This window comes from Triturus cristatus, chromosome 4_1, assembly GCF_964204655.1.
Source record: "Triturus cristatus chromosome 4_1, aTriCri1.1, whole genome shotgun sequence".
Taxonomy (NCBI): Eukaryota; Metazoa; Chordata; class Amphibia; order Caudata; family Salamandridae; genus Triturus; species Triturus cristatus.
In genome coordinates this window covers 1,006,870,136-1,006,892,299 of record NC_140585.1, presented here as the reverse complement: position 1 = coordinate 1,006,892,299, position 22,164 = coordinate 1,006,870,136, and positions in this window count along the sequence as shown.

Here is a 22,164-nt window from a genome sequence, read left to right as displayed (position 1 = left end):
ATTAAGCAACATCTTAAATTAGGTGTGAGATGGTGCAAACACTCTTACAACACTGTCTTACGGAGTTCCAATTACAGTGCTCTTCAGCAACGTCTGTCTCTGATAGGGAAGTATTGTTTTAGTAACAGGCGTTTCATTTATCAGCTCAAAAGAATAGTTATGATTTTTGGAATGCAAGGTATATGCAGGAAATTCTAGTTGGAAGACATTGCTTTGTTGTATTTCTACTTTTCAATCCTGAAGGAGGCAAAATGTATGAGGTATCCTTTTTGGAAGCCTAAGAATGCTCTGCCCAGAAAACACAATGCTAAGCCTGAGCAAATTATACAGAAAATATGGGGTCTTCTCCACATATTCTTTGGCATCTACTAATAACATGAAAGCCAGACCACACTTATGTAAGGAGCTCTGAAAATGGGCTTCCATTAGAATGAGAGCTTTAATACAACTGAAAGATTGTTCTTGAGGGAAGCTCTTGCGCTCCAAAATTCAGCATGCATGCAGTGGGTACAGCAGGAGATGGGGGATGATTCTGGTAAGATCCAGAAACTCCAAGTCATTGATGGTTTCTGCTGAATGACATTATCAATGCCACTGGTGGTTCTTTCCAACCTCTCCTTCTGAATGCTGGAAGGCTGAAGCACATTGTCATCCAAGATATACAGACAATTCTATTTGATCTAAATTTGTCAAGATGGACATGAAGCAGACAACTATCATTCTTTGTGTTCAAACGCTCTCTGAAACCAGTTTTGAAATTCTTCAATGGGTAGAATTGAAAGGTGGATGAGTCCCACAGTTATAAGGAGCATCTGTCACTCTTGGGAGCATAGGAGGTGCCAGGGATTACAAGGGGGGGCCTTGAGGGTTCCCACAGAAAAGATGACTAATTAACATAATTCAAAATACAACACATGATTCTGCCAGGTATTGCTCTTTTCCTCTGGTCTTTTTTGGTCTCTGATAGTTGTCAAATTGATATCTGCTTCAACAAAAGTAATTATACTAACGAAGTAGCTGTGTTTTCCACTCCTTCAAGAGCAATTAAAAAAGGTATATCGAACAAATGTTACTATATTTTTGACTCCTGGCTTCATCATTGAGAGACATTCTTAATCTTTTGGATGTTGAAATTGTTGGAGTGGGAATATTTGAATCTCACTTTCTCAGTAAAGTCATTAAACATAATTACACTGGTTGTATGAACCTTTGGTTGTCGATCTGAATCCTTGAGAGAGACCTAACATTGGAAATACATTTCAAATGCAGCGAAACCAATGTGGCTTCACAATAACGACAGAGAGGATGGCATTCAACTATAAAGGTTTATTTTCTAAGTATTAGGTAAATCACAATCAATGATCTTTGGAATGATTAAGGAAATATATCAGTACAGCAAATATATTTAGATGCTCAAGTACTCTAACTTTCAGTATTATGGAATACAAAATGATAACAATCAATATTCGTGCTCATATAACTTCTCTATGTGGTAGATCTTTGGAAATAATACAGCTAAACAGAGTTCCTGGCCCAATTTCTGGGCAATTCAAAATATGCATGTGGGACGCACACCTAATAGGTTCCAGAAATAATGGGACCCTTCCCTTCCATAACATGTTCTGTATTGCCCCCTAATTTCAACCTGTGTTCACTCTTAATTTCTCTCTCTCATAAACTTATCGCCGGGTAATAATCCTTAGCACTTAAATGATCTTTATTAAAGAGTAAATATATTTAGTAAATGTAGTTACATTCATTAATATTCAACTCAATACTACTACATGTGGTTTTTTAACGGGTTCAAAGTGGTGGTGTATTGCATTTTATCAAGGTAAAACACATAAGGTATTGAAATTAAACACACGTTGAATATATAGGCTCACATGTAAATGCACATAAATGTTGTATAGAAGGTGGAGCTTTACACTGCTTCAAAATGTAGTACGCAAACTTCAAATTTCAAACTTCTAATTTCTTTTTTCCTTTTTTTTTAAACCATTCCTTTGCTTTCTAAGTATCATGTTTATATTAGTTCCGGAATATTTACTGTGGAAACATTGATATGGATGAATAATTAGGCATATAATATTAAAAGAATCAAAGAAAGGCTGATTTTACAGAACTTACTAGGAATACATCATGCTTAACACAGAGAATAAAAATTGCAGTGAAGAAAAGTATTTGCTTCATATAAAAGATGACTGTTATGAGGAAGAACAAGAACATCTTCTATACGAACAACTTTACAAGGGGAACACAAATCATATCAACAAAATAAACTGGAAATTAATTTGTGAAAATCTGGCCTATGAAAACACATGAAATTGTTTGTTTTGGAAATCCTAAATTGAGTTGAGTCCCTCGTAGCATCATAGAACAAAAATAATATTTCCGTATTCAGAGAGAAGTATATCTATTCATTATTATTGGCAACACTTTTCTGAGTTTGGTAATAGGATTCTACTGTATTTAAAAAGTAAGGTATGTACTTAAGCTTTACATGTCCTTGCAATGAAAAACCTCTAAAGTCATTTTTCACTGCTGTAAGACCTAGCTCTCCAATTAGCTAACACTTGGTTATTTTATTAAATTGAATAAGTTCTAACTCTGGATTGGGAGCAGAGAGAGCTATGCTATTTACAATCAAATGAATTGTAACTTCCAATTTGGTTTAATAGTAAGGTCAGATTTACGCCTCAATTCTGAAAGTGCCACTTGTAGAAAGTTGTTACGCAAACAAATGATGGACGAATCATACATTCACCCCCAGTCAAGAGATCTATATTAATCCATTGTTCTTTTGCTCACCATGCCACCCCAGTTTAGGCCCAGCCATATGCAAATCCGTCCTGACCCTGTTCCTCATGGGAACAGTCCAGCCCGAACAGTCCAGCCAGGTCCTCCCTAGACCGGAAATAAAACATCCTGGGACCGGTGTCAAGGTAGCACCCCTCATTGTCCAGGCTAGCTTGAATCTAGTGGCAGAGTGGGCTGGACTGTTTCCATGAGGAACTGAGTCAAGACTTATTTCTATATGGCTGGGTTCAAACTGGAATGGAATGGGGATAAAAAAAAACTAAATATTGAGGCCCAGACCAGGGGTGAATGCTTGACATTGTTCAAAATTCTTTCAATCAAGTGTTCCTTTTGCATTTGTCACCCTGAGTGGAACAGTTATGCCCAGACGTGGGTCCCAAAACAATAGACACACAATTGATGGACGGAATGCAGAACAAATAAAAACATTCACCCCGGTCAAGAGATCTGGGTTAAATCCATCATTCCTTTGCTCACCATGCCACCCCAGTTTAGACCTGGCCATATGCAAATCAGTCTTCACCCTGTGCCTCATGGGAACAGTCCAGCCCGAACTGCCAAGCCAGGTCCTGCCTGGACCGGAAACAAACATCCTAGGACCAGTTTCAGGGTTTCACCCCTCTTCAGCCAGGATAGCTTGATTCCAGTGGCACAGTGAGCCCGGGACCCACGTCTGGGCATACCCGGCGCACTTAGGACGAGAAAGCAATAGACACACAATTGATGGACGAAATGCAGAACAAATCAAAACATTCACCCCCAGTCAAGAGATCTGGGTTAAAGACGTGGGTCCCATGCTCTTCATGCCACTGGAGTCAAGCTAGCCTGGCTGATGAGGGGTGAAATCCTGAAACCGGTTCCAGGATGCTTGTTTCCAGTCCAGGGAGGGCCTGGCCTGGCAATTCGGGCTGGACTGTTCCCATGGGGAACAGTATCAAGACTGATTTGCATATGGCTGGGTTCAAACTGGAATTGCCTGGGGATCAAAAAAATTATGGATTTAGGCCCACATCTCTGTTCTGGGGTGAATGTTTGACATTGTTCAACATTCTGTCCATCATTGTTCTTTTTGGACTTTTCACCCGAGTGGGATGGATATGCCCAGACGTGGGTCCTGTGCTGTCCATGCCACTGGTGTCAAACTAGCCGGGCTGATGAGGGTTGAAACCCTGAAACCGGCACCAGGATGCTTGTTTCCAGTCCAGGCAGGACCTGGCCTGGCAGTTCGGGCTGGACTGTTCCCATGGGGAGCAGGGTCAAGAGGGATTTGCATATGGCTGGTTCAAACTGGAATGACATTGGGATAAAAAAAAATGGATTTAAGCCCAGATCTTTGTACTGGGTAGGCCTGGGCGAAAATTTCGTTCCGTTCGCGGAAATTGCGATAATTTGACATTTTCGCGTTCCGCGGAGAGCGCGAAAATGTCAAAAATTCCGGTTTCCGCAGCTTGGCGATAATTTGTTTCTTTCTCGCGCTGTAAAATAATACATTCTCGCGCGCGCGCGATCGCCTTACCTGAATCCCTGCGTTCGCCGACAAGTTTTCTTGATCCGGTCGCGTTCTCCATGAGATGTTGTATTGTTTTTAGCCATTTGCGCTGTCTCGCGACAGTTCGCGCCCGCAGTGACGTCATGCGTCGCGCGATCACGTCTTTCTTCTCGCGATCATGCACCGCGAGAACAACTCAAAACAAGATGGCCGCGCCCGCAAGCAACCACATGGGTAAGTTGGCGACCCGCAACCATGCAGAAGATCTCGCGAACATGCCGGAAAAAAACTTCCGAATCTTCGCGATATTTCCGCTTGTTTGCGATAATTTTAAACATTTTCGCGATAATTTGCGAAGGTTAATTCCGCAAAATCCGCCCACCCCTAGTACTGGGGTGAATGTTTGACATTATTCAACATTCTGTCCATCAATTGTTCTTTTTTCATTTGTCACTCCGAGTGGGACGGGTATGCCCAGACGTGGGTCCCATGCTCTCCATGCCACTGGAGTCAAGCTAGCCTGGCTGATGAGGGATAAGTCCCCGAAATGGGTCCCAGGATGCTTGTTTCCGGTCAAGGGAGGACATGGCCTGGCAGTGCAGGCTGGACTGTTCCCATGGGAAACAGGGTCAAGACTGATTTGCATATGGGTGGGTTCAAACTGGAATGGCATGGGGATAAAAAAAAAACGATGGATTTAGGCCCAGATCTCTGTACTAGCGTGAATGTTTGACATTGTTCAACATTCTGTCCATCAATTGTTCTTTTGACGTGTAGAAAGTTGGCATTTTCTTGTCCCAACCATTTGTGCTTCCTGACAGTGCCCTGGGTCACATGACTGTGAATGGCCCTTCTGTTGGGGTTTGTGTATTACTCTAAGATAGTAACACAAAAGGGCTTAGGCGTGAACAGGATGAGCCATTGTTAGAAATAGTGTCCCCCAGTTGGCAGAGGTAGTCACTCTATCCAAGTAAGAACCACCACTTCTAGTAAGGGTAGGCCCTAAAACCCCTGAGACCACCCTCTGGTAGCTTGGAGCAAAGAAGACAGGCTTAAGTTCCAGAGGCAATTGGTAAAGTGGTTGTGTAACGCCCACCCAGAGGCCCCTGTAACCACCACAAATAGACTCCACACCGTGTTGGAAAAATAAATATTCTTTTATATGTAAGTAGTACTGAGGTAAGAAAATGACAAGGTTTGCTTTTCACAAGTCTCTTATACCTCTGCAGTACTGCGGTAAAAATGACAAGGTTTGCTTTGTACGAGTCTCATACATAAGCAGTACTGCAATAAAAATGACAAGGTATATGCATATATTGTGGGGCTGTCAGCGGATAGAGGCGTACTGGAGGGGCATACATCGCATCATGCGGACAGTACTGGGGGTTGACATGCAGCCGGAGGTGCGGAGGTGCCTACTGAATGTTTGGGAGACTACTGACCTTAATACGTACACTAAGCAGTGGGCAACGTTGGCGTTCATGATCGCCTAAAGGAACATCGCACAGCTGTGGGGCATGGTGCAGACTCCCTGCTTGAGGAGGTGGAAGGAAGATTTAGATTGGTGCATGTTAAAGGAAAAATCGGTGTTTGTAGCTAGGGGATGCCCCGGGAAATGGAGTAAGGTGTGGGGAGCCTGAAACCAATATAGAGGTGAGATATGTTCCCCTCCCTGTCGGCAAGCAGATGATGAGGCTCGTGAAGCCCCCTAAACACAAAGAAACAACGCTCGCAACGTGTATTGAAATGTGGAAACTGTTACTGATTGAAACTGAGGTCGCCTGCCAATGTGTAATTGCTGTATGTCAGTCAAATTGGTTCAATGAAAAGAATTTACAAAAAAAAAAAAATGACAAGGTATTCTCTGCACAAGTCAGCGTATGCAGGTTCGAAGAGATTTCTTTGGAAGAGTTTGGGACTCCTATTAGGAGAGATATGGTAAATCTGGGTTACTATTTGATCTCAGAGCTGTCTCTGCTCAAGAATCGCCTCACGAACTCACCCGAGTCGGCGTAGTTGTAGGGTCGTACATTAGGGGGCAAGCTCCGAGTGGAGAGGAGTCCGATGTCTGCCACGGCACGGGTTTCTGAGAGTCCCAGTGCGGTGACGCTGAGACGGCCAGGTCCCAGCGGGTAAGGGCGTGAGTTCTATAGATGCCCAGTACTTGAACCGCTTAACCTTCACGTGCAGTGGGAGTTGGGCAAGCAGCACCTGTAACTGAGGCAGGAGTGCTCCTTCTCCGCTCTTTGGTGAACGACCTCCCCCGGCCACGGGTTGAGTGGCACAAAAACTCTAGTAATTCCCCGCACCGCGGTTTGGGTCAGGTGGAGGGTGCGGAGTGCGAGGGGTGGGAGCGCTGATTCCCCAGCTCCTGGTCAATAACCTCGCGTTGCAGCCAGGGATTGTGGTGGTTGAGTCCAGATGACATGCACGGGCAGAATTGGATCCTGGCTATCGCTGAAATTCTCCCAGAACCAGGGAGACCAGTCAGCTCCCTGGGAGTCACTCCGGTGATGTTGTTTGATGGTTGCAGCAGGGCAGAGATCAGCAGACCCCAGGGCAGGCCACTCTAGCAGGGTAGCAATTCTTTGGGAAAGTCAAAACCCAGGAAGATGGCAATCCTGTAGTGCAGCAGCCTTTGCTCCAGCATAGATTGCCACAGGTACAGTAGTAGCCACGGCCCTATTTTTATACCCTGTTGCCCAGCTTACTAGAAGGGGGCAGAAGCTTCTGGAAGGGTTTTTGAAGTTCTGGGGGATTCCCTGCCTTTCCTGACCTGGCTCCTAACTGCCTGCACTAACAAAGCAGGGTTGTTACGCCTATTGTGGAGTGGCAGGGCTCAGCCTATTCAGATGTAAGTGCGAATCACCACTCCACCCTCTCAGCCCAAGAAGGTCATCAGTATGCAGATGAAGGCAGCCCTTCCTGTGTTTGGGGAGTCTAGGGAGTATGCAAGTGTGAGGCCGTTACCCTGACCAAACGTGGTTTGGGGCAGGCTGCAGGCATACAGAGCTGAGTGAAGGGCAGAGAAATGTCCACTTTCTAAAAGTATCTATCAGAAAGAGGGCGACGTCTCACCCCAACCGGACGCACAGCATACATGAAGCATAACGCTGATGCCAAAGTAACCATTATCAAGATTTTTATTCGAATTTCTTCAAGCTTAGTCAATTTCATCCATAGTAATTCTCGTCACATGAGAGACATCTTATGTATTTAAATCCTTGTCAACTGCAAACATGCCAATCCTGGCCTTATTTTGTAGCGCGGTACATAAGTATTGCCCAATCATTAATCCAAATCACCCAATGCATTTCGGGCCTCCATTCGGCCCTTCGTCAGGGGTACTCTACAATTTAAAAAACATGATTATTAGAACGTGACTTTAAATCAATACACCGCATTTATATCTGTGTTGAATTGTGGTACTTATGCTCTGTACACATTAACGTTTTCCCGCTAAACGTAACCCTGAAGTTACCCCTAAATTGATGCCCACACCCACCTAAACACTACCCACATTCAAACCCTTCAATTTATATCCCCATCCAGTTGCAAAACACCCCTTCAAAAGCAAGCCTAATCACCCCAAGCTTTTACCTTGTGAATCAACCTCCATGAACGCCACTCGGTTCAAACGCAAACCTCCGTGTGTTGCATGCTTCCCTGAATCTGTGTTGTTATCACCTGTGCTTGATTGTGACCCTCCTCCTTTTCGTAGCTTTCTTCGTTAACCCTATGTCTCCCTCTGTGTTAGGACGGAAGACTAATCAACTACATGTCCCACAATCCCTTGCTACTGCCCAACTGAAGTGTAACTGCCCACCTGAAGTGTAACTGCGCTTTGTTTGTCTGACTCGTTCCTCTACTCTTCTCCCGTGCTACACATCAATCCTAGCTACCCCGCCCACCCTATGATGACACCAAACGTTAATCTTATACAGTTCCATATTTAGAATATGCATCAACAATTGTGCTCATACATCGTGCGCGCATCAACATGATTATTAATCGGTCCGTACTGAATTTAAACACAGTTCACTTTGCTTAAAAATTGCACAGTTCAAAGGAACACTGTTTGGGAACAAGATCTATTGTCCAGTCTCTCTTGTGACGTAAAATTCATTTTCTTCTTATCTGTTGGTAATGGGTGCAATTCGTCGCAGGGCAAATAGTAATAATTGCAAAAAAAGACGGGTTTGACGGCATGCACTCCTGTTTATATTCTTTTTATCCTGAACATTTATTCCATTTTGAAATAGATTGCGTGCTAGCCCGGAAATCGTGGTTTGCCCTGTGCCACGAAGGTAATGATATCTATCAGAAAGAGGGCGACGTCTCACCCCAACCGGACGCACAGCATACATGAAGCATAACGCTGATGCCAAAGTAACCATTATCAAGATTTTTATTCGAATTTCTTCAAGCTTAGTCAATTTCATCCATAGTAATTCTCGTCACATGAGAGACATCTTATGTATTTAAATCCTTGTCAACTGCAAACATGCCAATCCTGGCCTTATTTTGTAGCGCGGTACATAAGTATTGCCCAATCATTAATCCAAATCACCCAATGCATTTCGGGCCTCCATTCGGCCCTTCGTCAGGGGTACTCTACAATTTAAAAAACATGATTATTAGAACGTGACTTTAAATCAATACACCGCATTTATATCTGTGTTGAATTGTGGTACTTATGCTCTGTACACATTAACGTTTTCCCGCTAAACGTAACCCTGAAGTTACCCCTAAATTGATGCCCACACCCACCTAAACACTACCCACATTCAAACCCTTCAATTTATATCCCCATCCAGTTGCAAAACACCCCTTCAAAAGCAAGCCTAATCACCCCAAGCTTTTACCTTGTGAATCAACCTCCATGAACGCCACTCGGTTCAAACGCAAACCTCCGTGTGTTGCATGCTTCCCTGAATCTGTGTTTTTATCACCTGTGCTTGATTGTGACCCTCCTCCTTTTCGTAGCTTTCTTCGTTAACCCTATGTCTCCCTCTGTGTTAGGACGGAAGACTAATCAACTACATGTCCCACAATCCCTTGCTACTGCCCAACTGAAGTGTAACTGCCCACCTGAAGTGTAACTGCGCTTTGTTTGTCTGACTCGTTCCTCTACTCTTCTCCCGTGCTACACATCAATCCTAGCTACCCCGCCCACCCTATGATGACACCAAACGTTAATCTTATACAGTTCCATATTTAGAATATGCATCAACAATTGTGCTCATACATCGTGCACGCATCAACATGATTATTAATCGGTCCGTACTGAATTTAAACACAGTTCACTTTGCTTAAAAATTGCACAGTTCAAAGGAACACTGTTTGGGAACAAGATCTATTGTCCAGTCTCTCTTGTGACGTAAAATTCATTTTCTTCTTATCTGTTGGTAATGGGTGCAATTCGTCGCAGGGCAAATAGTAATAATTGCAAAAAAAGACGGGTTTGACGGCATGCACTCCTGTTTATATTCTTTTTATCCTGAACATTTATTCCATTTTGAAATAGATTGCGTGCTAGCCCGGAAATCGTGGTTTGCCCTGTGCCACGAAGGTAATGATATCTATCAGAAAGAGGGCGACGTCTCACCCCAACCGGACGCACAGCATACATGAAGCATAACGCTGATGCCAAAGTAACCATTATCAAGATTTTTATTCGAATTTCTTCAAGCTTAGTCAATTTCATCCATAGTAATTCTCGTCACATGAGAGACATCTTATGTATTTAAATCCTTGTCAACTGCAAACATGCCAATCCTGGCCTTATTTTGTAGCGCGGTACATAAGTATTGCCCAATCATTAATCCAAATCACCCAATGCATTTCGGGCCTCCATTCGGCCCTTCGTCAGGGGTACTCTACAATTTAAAAAACATGATTATTAGAATGTGACTTTAAATCAATACACCGCATTTATATCTGTGTTGAATTATGGTACTTATGCTCTGTACACATTAACGTTTTCCCGCTAAACGTAACCCTGAAGTTACCCCTAAATTGATGCCCACACCCACCTAAACACTACCCACATTCAAACCCTTCAATTTATATCCCCATCCAGTTGCAAAACACCCCTTCAAAAGCAAGCCTAATCACCCCAAGCTTTTACCTTGTGAATCAACCTCCATGAACGCCACTCGGTTCAAACGCAAACCTCCGTGTGTTGCATGCTTCCCTGAATCTGTGTTTTTATCACCTGTGCTTCATTGTGACCCTCCTCCTTTTCGTAGCTTTCTTCGTTAACCCTATGTCTCCCTCTGTGTTAGGACGGAAGACTAATCAACTACATGTCCCACAATCCCTTGCTACTGCCCAACTGAAGTGTAACTGCCCACCTGAAGTGTAACTGCGCTTTGTTTGTCTGACTCGTTCCTCTACTCTTCTCCCGTGCTACACATCAATCCTAGCTACCCCGCCCACCCTATGATGACACCAAACGTTAATCTTATACAGTTCCATATTTAGAATATGCATCAACAATTGTGCTCATACATCGTGCGCGCATCAACATGATTATTAATCTGTCCGTACTGAATTTAAACACAGTTCACTTTGCTTAAAAATTGCACAGTTCAAAGGAACACTGTTTGGGAACAAGATCTATTGTCCAGTCTCTCTTGTGACGTAAAATTCATTTTCTTCTTATCTGTTGGTAATGGGTGCAATGGGTAATCTGTTGGTAATGGGTGCAATTCGCCTGCGACGAATTGCACCCATTACCAACAGATAAGAAGAAAATGAATTTTACGTCACAAGAGAGACTGGACAATAGATCTTGTTCCCAAACAGTGTTCCTTTGAACTGTGCAATTTTTAAGCAGAGTGAACTGTGTTTAAATTCAGTACGGACCGATTAATAATCATGTTGATGCGCGCACGATGTATGAGCACAATTGTTGATGCATATTCTAAATATGGAACTGTATAAGATTAACGTTTGGTGTCATCATAGGGTGGGCGGGGTAGCTAGGATTGATGTGTAGCACGGGAGAAGAGTAGAGGAACGAGTCAGACAAACAAAGCGCAGTTACACTTCAGGTGGGCAGTTACACTTCAGTTGGGCAGTAGCAAGGGATTGTGGGACATGTAGTTGATTAGTCTTCCGTCCTAACACAGAGGGAGACATAGGGTTAACGAAGAAAGCTACGAAAAGGAGGAGGGTCACAATGAAGCACAGGTGATAAAAACACAGATTCAGGGAAGCATGCAACACACGGAGGTTTGCGTTTGAACCGAGTGGCGTTCATGGAGGTTGATTCACAAGGTAAAAGCTTGGGGTGATTAGGCTTGCTTTTGAAGGGGTGTTTTGCAACTGGATGGGGATATAAATTGAAGGGTTTGAATGTGGGTAGTGTTTAGGTGGGTGTGGGCATCAATTTAGGGGTAACTTCAGGGTTACGTTTAGCGGGAAAACGTTAATGTGTACAGAGCATAAGTACCACAATTCAACACAGATATAAATGCGGTGTATTGATTTAAAGTCACGTTCTAATAATCATGTTTTTTAAATTGTAGAGCACCCCTGACGAAGGGCCGAATGGAGGCCCGAAATGCATTGGGTGATTTGGATTAATGATTGGGCAATACTTATGTACCGCGCTACAAAATAAGGCCAGGATTGGCATGTTTGCAGTTGACAAGGATTTAAATACATAAGATGTCTCTCATGTGACGAGAATTACTATGGATGAAATTGACTAAGCTTGAAGAAATTCGAATAAAAATCTTGATAATGGTTACTTTGGCATCAGCGTTATGCTTCATGTATGCTGTGCGTCCGGTTGGGGTGAGACGTCGCCCTCTTTCTGATAGATATCATTACCTTCGTGGCACAGGGCAAACCACGATTTCCGGGCTAGCACGCAATCTATTTCAAAATGGAATAAATGTTCAGGATAAAAAGAATATAAACAGGAGTGCATGCCGTCAAACCCGTCTTTTTTTGCAATTATTACTATTTGCCCTGCGACGAATTGCACCCATTACCAACAGATAAGAAGAAAATGAATTTTACGTCACAAGAGAGACTGGACAATAGATCTTGTTCCCAAACAGTGTTCCTTTGAACTGTGCAATTTTTAAGCAAAGTGAACTGTGTTTAAATTCAGTACGGACCGATTAATAATCATGTTGATGCGCGCACGATGTATGAGCACAATTGTTGATGCATATTCTAAATATGGAACTGTATAAGATTAACGTTTGGTGTCATCATAGGGTGGGCGGGGTAGCTAGAATTGATGTGTAGCACGGGAGAAGAGTAGAGGAACGAGTCAGACAAACAAAGCGCAGTTACACTTCAGGTGGGCAGTTACACTTCAGTTGGGCAGTAGCAAGGGATTGTGGGACATGTAGTTGATTAGTCTTCCGTCCTAACACAGAGGGAGACATAGGGTTAACGAAGAAAGCTACGAAAAGGAGGAGGGTCACAATCAAGCACAGGTGATAAAAACACAGATTCAGGGAAGCATGCAACACACGGAGGTTTGTGTTTGAACCGAGTGGCGTTCATGGAGGTTGATTCACAAGGTAAAAGCTTGGGGTGATTAGGCTTGCTTTTGAAGGGGTGTTTTGCAACTGGATGGGGATATAAATTGAAGGGTTTGAATGTGGGTAGTGTTTAGGTGGGTGTGGGCATCAATTTAGGGGTAACTTCAGGGTTACGTTTAGCGGGAAAACGTTAATGTGTACAGAGCATAAGTACCACAATTCAACACAGATATAAATGCGGTGTATTGATTTAAAGTCACGTTCTAATAATCATGTTTTTTAAATTGTAGAGTACCCCTGACGAAGGGCCGAATGGAGGCCCGAAATGCATTGGGTGATTTGGATTAATGATTGGGCAATACTTATGTACCGCGCTACAAAATAAGGCCAGGATTGGCATGTTTGCAGTTGACAAGGATTTAAATACTTAAGATGTCTCTCATGTGACGAGAATTACTATGGATGAAATTGACTAAGCTTGAAGAAATTCGAATAAAAATCTTGATAATGGTTACTTTGGCATCAGCGTTATGCTTCATGTATGCTGTGCGTCCGGTTGGGGTGAGACGTCGCCCTCTTTCTGATAGATATCATTACCTTCGTGGCACAGGGCAAACCACGATTTCCGGGCTAGCACGCAATCTATTTCAAAATGGAATAAATGTTCAGGATAAAAAGAATATAAACAGGAGTGCATGCCGTCAAACCCGTCTTTTTTTGCAATTATTACTATTTGCCCTGCGACGAATTGCACCCATTACCAACAGATAAGAAGAAAATGAATTTTACGTCACAAGAGAGACTGGACAATAGATCTTGTTCCCAAACAGTGTTCCTTTGAACTGTGCAATTTTTAAGCAAAGTGAACTGTGTTTAAATTCAGTACGGACCGATTAATAATCATGTTGATGCGCGCACGATGTATGAGCACAATTGTTGATGCATATTCTAAATATGGAACTGTATAAGATTAACGTTTGGTGTCATCATAGGGTGGGCGGGGTAGCTAGGATTGATGTGTAGCACGGGAGAAGAGTAGAGGAACGAGTCAGACAAACAAAGCGCAGTTACACTTCAGGTGGGCAGTTACACTTCAGTTGGGCAGTAGCAAGGGATTGTGGGACATGTAGTTGATTAGTCTTCCGTCCTAACACAGAGGGAGACATAGGGTTAACGAAGAAAGCTACGAAAAGGAGGAGGGTCACAATCAAGCACAGGTGATAAAAACACAGATTCAGGGAAGCATGCAACACACGGAGGTTTGCGTTTGAACCGAGTGGCGTTCATGGAGGTTGATTCACAAGGTAAAAGCTTGGGGTGATTAGGCTTGCTTTTGAAGGGGTGTTTTGCAACTGGATGGGGATATAAATTGAAGGGTTTGAATGTGGGTAGTGTTTAGGTGGGTGTGGGCATCAATTTAGGGGTAACTTCAGGGTTACGTTTAGCGGGAAAACGTTAATGTGTACAGAGCATAAGTACCACAATTCAACACAGATATAAATGCGGTGTATTGATTTAAAGTCACGTTCTAATAATCATGATTTTTAAATTGTAGAGTACCCCTGACGAAGGGCCGAATGGAGGCCCGAAATGCATTGGGTGATTTGGATTAATGATTGGGCAATACTTATGTACCGCGCTACAAAATAAGGCCAGGATTGGCATGTTTGCAGTTGACAAGGATTTAAATACATAAGATGTCTCTCATGTGACGAGAATTACTATGGATGAAATTGACTAAGCTTGAGGAAACTCGAATAAAAATCTTGATAATGGTTACTTTGGCATCAGCGTTATGCTTCATGTATGCTGTGCGTCCGGTTGGGGTGAGACGTCGCCCTCTTTCTGATAGATATCATTACCTTCGTGGCACAGGGCAAACCACGATTTCCGGGCTAGCACGCAATCTATTTCAAAATGGAATAAATGTTCAGGATAAAAAGAATATAAACAGGAGTGCATGCCGTCAAACCCGTCTTTTTTTGCACTTTCTAAAAGTGGCATTTCTGAAACAGTAATGGTAAATCCAAATACTACCATTCCAACCATACCAAACATGACATAGCTACTCCTTTCTGTTCAGGAATTACCACCTAAAGGGATATAAGGGAAATTCCCAATGCTGGCCTATGGAAGGGGAAGGCCTCACTGCCATGACAGAGGCCTGAGACAGGTCTCAAAGGCTACTTCTGTGGGTGGCTCAAGCTTTGCTGTAGGCCCACTAGTAGCATTTAATCCCCAGGCCCTGGGTACAGTCTTACATGTGAATTAAATAAACCAATAGGTATGTGCCAATGTCAACATGTTTTAAGGGGGAGCACCCACACCTTAGCACCGATTAGCAGTGGTTTGAACATTTTAATAAACTTTACTCTGGCCCAGCTTTTTTCAATACAAGCGTACACGTTGGCCCCCCACTATCATCTTTTGCCTCCCAACACTTCTCCCCCTTTGAGGAATCTGAAATTTTGCTTGCTATTAAGAAAATAGTCCCAGGAAAGGCACCTGGGCCGGATGGCCTGCCAGGTGATTTGTTCCAGGCAGACCCCCCAAACTGGGCTAGGTTTTTTACCCTTTTACTCAACTCTTTTCTTAGAGGATCCCCTGTCCCCGAATCGTGGAAAGGGGCAGAGGTGATCCCAATTTTTAAAAAGGGCTCTAGGGAGGACCCTGCTAACTACCGCCCAATCAGCCTTATTGATGTCGGTCAGAAGGTGATTGGCAGGGTCTTGTTAGAAAGAATTTTGTCATGGACTATTGAGAATGACGTCCTGTCTGACTACCAGGCAGGTTTCAGGGCAAATGTGGGAACAATCGATCAGGTATTCCGGCTTCTTCTCCTGTACTGGAAGGTGGTCTCGATTGGCAAGGGCAGTCTTTATTTGGCCTTTATAGACCTGAAGACTGCCTTTGATCTAGTTCCTCGTGACCGCCTCTGGTCGGTGTTGAAGGAACTGGGAATTCCGATACCCATTCTAGATCTTTTGATCCGCCTTCACGAGGGCAACTTTGCCCAGGTGAGATGGGGTCGTCAGGATCAAAAAACGGCCAAAATCTGGGTCACCAGAGGGGTGCGCCAGGGTTGTATTCTGGCTCCCACTCTATTTTCCATATTCGTGAATGGAGTGGTAAGCTTTCTACGGGAGTTTCCTGCTGATGCCCCGGCCCTGGCGGGTGACAAGATCCTAGCCCTACTTTTTGCTGACGACACCCTGCTCATCTCCAAAACACCTGGGGGGTTGCAGAAGCTTCTTGATAGGTTCAATCTTTTTTGCAACATGAGAGGTTTATCTATAAACACACTAAAAACTAAGCTCCTCTCGTTTAACCCCTCTAGGTCTTCCAAAACCAATTTTACATTGGAGGGAGCTCCTCTCGAGTTTGTAAAAATCTTTGACTACCTTGGAATTAGGATTTCCGACAAACTTAGTTGGAGACCCCACATCGCTAAAATGCTTCTCAACCACAAGAGAGTTGCGGGGGCAATTGGGAAGGAACATCGCTCATCTCAGAGCAGGCCCGTTGCTCCCACACTGGTGGTTTACGCTGCGAAAGCTGTGAGTTCGGCTCTGTACGGGGCCGAACTGTGAGGTTTTGACAACATTAATGAAATCTCTATGTCGGAAAACAAATTCCTTAGGGATCTGGTATCGCTCCCAACGGGCACTCCACTAAAGCCACTTATGAGAGACATGGGCAGGCGCCCAGTTAGGGACCTTGCTAGATTACGCCCCTTGCTTTACTGGACTCACCTATGGCGAACCCCTGAACTCTCCAAATTTGTCGAGGGTCTCAGAGAAGTGATGAGCTCGCCCGGGTCTCATAAGATCGCTTGGTTGTGCAACATTAAGAAGTCCTTTCTTGCACTGGGTTTAAGAGATGTCTGGGAGTCCGGAATGCATCTAAGTAAGGCTGACCTAAAGAAGGCTTTTTGGACGTGGAGTGATACCCAAGAGAACACAGCCGTGGCTGCCGGTAGTCTAACTGAGGCTTTTTATCTGCACAAAACTGTGACAAGGCTAGAGCCCTACCTTGATGTAATACAGAAGCCCAGAGACAGGAGACTGTATATCCTGTTTAGATTCGGTACTCTGCCCATCCGGGAGTGTACAAGTAAATGGAAACCCCCTCACCAAACGACTGCAAGGTGTCCATGCTGCAAAGCGAAGGTGGAAACTGTGGTGCACCTACTGTTTGAGTGCCCTTTCTACAAAACCCCCAGGGCAAGATGGCTGAGTCCTGTTTGTAGACAACTGGGCATCGTGAACCATCGTGTTGCGCTGAGAATTCTCCAATCGGACACTAGTGCTTTGCTTGTATGTGGGGTGGCCAAATTTCTTGCCTGGTCCTGGCTGATTAGACTGAAACTCTTGGGTCCCTTGTAATGATATATCCTTTCTCGCCTTGTTTTAAATATCTTTTAGTACCGCTTTCATTCGTCTGTCAAAATGCTTTGGGGAAATAACTCCTTCTTTGTGTCAAATGCAATTTAATACATTTTTAACCTTGCGACCATAGTTAACATGACTTTAGACATTTTGTATTAGGTCAAGGGGGTCTGGAAAAGAGATGTAACCATGTATTTCCATCTAGTCTGTTGAATGGTCTGTTTTTGTCCTATTCTCTCGCCCCTATCAGATCTTGTTGTGATTTCTATTGTGTTTTTATATTTGTTTATATGCTTTTATGATAAAATTTTATCGAAATAAAGCTTTTGATGATGATGAGTGGTAAGGTGCCCAGAGTCCTAAGTCAAAAAAATAGATATAGTCCAAAGTGGGGGCGAGAGGGCCAAAACGTTAGGGAGAGACCACCCTAAAGCTGACAGGTCTAGCAGCCATCCTTCCAGGATGACTGAAGAGAGGTTGTACCCAGCCCCACTTACACTTCAAAGGGCTTTGCCTCATGCACACACAAAGGAACCTGACATCAGGCATGCCCTGCCTTTTGTTACCCCCAGAAATTGTGGAGCCTTGACAGGGGAAGGAGAAGAGCTGCCAGAACTAGATGTGGGGGTAGGACAGGAATACCCCCACACAAAGGCTGTCACCAGGTATAAATATTGGACCTCCACAGCCACTATTCAGAACACTCCTGACCTGTGGAAGTTATGGAAGAAGGACTACCCTGTTGCAAGAAGACTGCCAAACTGCTTGAAGGACTGCCTTGATCTCTGAGGAAGAGTAGACCTGCTTGCCTTCACCCCCATGCTAACTACAGTGACTCCAGTTGGCTGACCTGCTATGTGAACTACAGGGATACAACAACCTTCAGAGGCCTCCCTGCAATTGCCCAGCTGCCCTTTTGCAACTGGACCTGCTTAGAGATTCAACTGGACCTCTGCTGGAGTGAGTCTCTGATACCCAAGAGGAGCCTACCCAGGTCCTGGACCCTTGGCTAGCATCAGTGTTTACTCCTCCTAAATATAAGGGGAAAGTCCTTACGTTTGGGTTCTTCTTGACAACGAAAGGGCCAGTTTGCACCAAGACTCTGCTGCCTGCAACGACTGCCAGTGCAAAGTTCCAGTGAGATCTGCTCTTCATGCCAACAATGACGCCAATGACAACTGTCAACACAAGAGTTACACTTCGCGTTACAGCAATGACAGCCCACGATAAACACCAACATGAATCTCCAGCAATGGCCATCTCTGATTCTCAAAAGGTTCTTCGCTCTACTGTGATGACCATCCATAATGCCAGGCCTGCTCCTCACGCTACGGCAACGACCATCTGCAATGCTCAGCCTCCTCCTTGCAGCCTCCTCAACCACAAACTGAACTCTTTACACTAGACTAGAAGGTTACTTTTTAGCTGGACTAACCTGTTCCCTGTATCTGACTGGCTGTCCATGACGGTTGGCCTGAAATTGTGACTGTCCTCCAGTCTAGCGTGACCAAATGACTGTGACAGGCGATGTTGGTTTTAGCCACTATTTTTACTTAATTCTTCGAAATTGAATATCTTCAATTCTACTGATTGCATTTTTGTTGTTGTGATACCACCTCATTCATTAAACTGTACTCCTTGGTGCTAAATTGGTTTGTTGATTTTTCTTGTGTTTTACTTTATTAGTGTTTTGTGCTCTTTAAATACGTTACACATTGCCTTTAAGATAAGGCTGACTGCTTTTGTGCCAAGCTACCAGTGTTAAGCACAGGTTAATGTAGTGACCTTTGTGGTTCTCCCTGATAAGTATTGTGAGTGTTGCCTCAGTGGGGCTTCCTCACCCTCAACCAATGACCCAGTTTCATACTGTGATATTGAAAAGCCTGGCAAACTGAAGGAACAGGAATTTCCAACATATTACCAATTTGGAATGGTTAACAAAACTAATATTGCTGCACAGAAAATGCAGATATTGTAATCAGACTTTTAAGGATGATAATGTGAATATTAATAAGGAAACATAAAGAAGAGAGGCAATGATATTGCCTATTGACACCTTCACTAATGGCAAAATTAATTACAATCCCTACCTACAAGGCCTTATTGAAACTTTGATTGCTAGCTTTGTTTAATAAAGAGAAATAGAATAGTTTAAAAATCCTCACATACAGAGCAAATGTAAGTTTCTAATGGTTTACATCATTTCTAGATGTGGGAAATGTAAATTATGCCTGCATAATTTTCGTAATTTTGCATTGCGTTTGTTATGAGAAATTTCTACAATTGATTTCCATCAGTTTGCATAAGTACATGCCATTTGCGGTGAAAATTGACCATGAATATGCCATGAAGAGAGGTAATGATTGCCTACCTCATTTATAAAAATTCCTGATGTCTATGTAAATTCACGCAACATGTTGGAATTTATTGATAAAATGATAGATGCAAATGCATGAATTAAACTTAATAATTACACCAGGTTTCGCCAGCACTTGCGCTGTTCTTGTGAAATCTATTGTATTTAATATAAACCTTAAAAGGGGCTTACATTGTGACCTTGCTTTTCATTGGTTTCTGTGCTTGACATTTACTTTTCCTCTGTTTCTATTGGCTTTAGCACACTATTTCCTGTTGTTTCTCTTGTCAGTGTCCCATGGCCCGAGCACCGTTTTCATCTGCTTCTGTGGGACTTTTTTATGCTTTGCCTGCACACCACTTGCATGCATAGCCAAGAGCTCTCAACACGGCCCCCCTCTCATACGGGACTGTGATCTACAGCTGCTGGAGTTATAAGCTACTAGAGTGTGGTAATCATGCTTCTTTTCAAAATGTGCTCTAGTCTTAGTTTAAATGTCTCTATGGACATTTTGTATCTCATCTGTACCACTGGTAATTACTCTGGGTGCTTTCCACACCATCATATTTAGCTTTTCACCTTAGCAACTTAGCAGTGCCTGGATACCCTCTTATAGGTGACAATCAGCGCTCTACAAATCCACCTTACATTACTAGTAGCAGCAGCAGAGGCTGAAATGTCTCTTGCATGGCAGGGCCAAGACTGAAGTGCATTTTGTTCATCTCTGTCTCCATTGGAACAGTAAGCTAAGAACGGAGGGCACGAAGATGCAGTGGCATAGCAGAGGGGTGCAGGGGTGGACGGCCCCGGGTAACAAGAGTTTGGGGGTGGTGGCCACTCCCCTCGTACCTGCAGCCATAGCGATGCAGGATACGTGTGAGAATCGGCCCCGCCATCGGCCAGCACTACCCCCCCCCGCTCTTACAGGTCGCCAAAGGTCTAGCTACACCACTGTGGGAAGATGGCTCTGAGTAGTTATGACCCAGTGTTATTCAATCATTCCAACTATCTTCAGAGAAAATGTTTGATTCACTTACATGTGACCTGTCTACATTACCTAAATCTGTAGGTCAGCCTTAGAAGAATTGTTACATATTTAAAAAAAAATATTTACTACTCTTTTTTGTTTAAGTTGGAAAGCATTGTCTCTGCAAAATTTTCCTTTCTTACGTCAACTATGGAGAATAGGGAACGCACATATTCCTTCAGCACAATACACTTGGGGGGAGATTTACTATGATTTTACGATGTGTTTGTGTCACAAAAGTGATGCAAATCGGCGCGAAATCTTTTTTTTCCAATCTTTTGTTTCCAATTTACTTTCCAGCGGCGCTGGAAATAACGTGAAAGTAATGTGAAGCAGGGCATAGCACTGCTTTGCATTGCTTAGCGCCAAGGGGGCATACCATGGGAGATACATTGGTGTTCCCTTGTAACCACCCAAAGTTTCTGACGCTAAACCCTATTTACTAAATAAATTGGTCTTTCGAAGAAGGTGCAAGGAAGAAGAAATCCTTTAATTTCTCTCTCCTTTTTCGACTTTGTTCCTGTGCTGCACTTTACAGCACGCATACAAAGAGGGAAAAGGGTAAAAGTTAGTCTAAGGATGGTATTTTGTACTGGAAGGCTATCCTTCCAGTAGAAAACCTTTGCTACACTCATGGAAACACCCTTGCACTATGGCACAAAGGTGTCTACGTGGCGCACGGCAGCTGATTTCAGCGTGGGTGCTAGGAAAGAGGAGGCGAGTACCATTTTTCTGTAAATATGACGCTCTTCTCTTCTCTTATTTTCACGCAGCGCAGCATTTGTGGCTGCTGCACTGCGCTGCGTGGATAAGTGTTAAATCTGGCCAATGGTTTGTTCGTATGTACAGTCACACAATTTGAGAGAAAGGCATTGTTAACTTTTATAACCTGCCGTAGAATTACAACTGGGTGGGTTGTCACATCATTTGCGTTGTATTTTCCGACTATAACCGTGGCAGTGCCAACAATTACGCCTCCAGAGCCATTATAAATGTGCCGATTATCCAGGTGTAGCAGACTTTTGGCACGCGTAATTGCCAAATTCGCGTGCAGAACAGGCTGTTGACACGAGACCTTTGTAAACTGAGAGCGTTGTTCTAAAGTTGACACGGATATTTCGAATTACTTACTGTACAAGGTATGGTGCACTTCTTTGTAGAACTTTTGCAGTTGTCACCCGGGTAGAGCTTGGTCGCAGTTATCATTTCGTGAAGGCGTAATACGATATAGTAAGGTTGCTTGTGTGTTTGTTTCACTTAGTTTTCCAGTAGGATTCAAAATCCTTGACGGTTCTGCTCAGTCTGGTGACATTGTTTATTTGTGTTCTTTATCAAGCTATGCTGGATTAGTTAAATTCAATTAGCAAATAAAACACAGTAGGGTAAATGGCTGCACACCCCCACCTACAGGCAGGCATTAGTTAAAAATACAGATCTACACGCAGTGCTGTCCAGATGACATTGTTGTGAATAGCAACACTGAGAAAGTGGGCTTTGCATTCAAGGTCCCCCTAGTGCTGGCTTGGGGAATGCAAAGTCTCTTCGAGTGCCCCCTGTTTTATTCTTTTTATTTG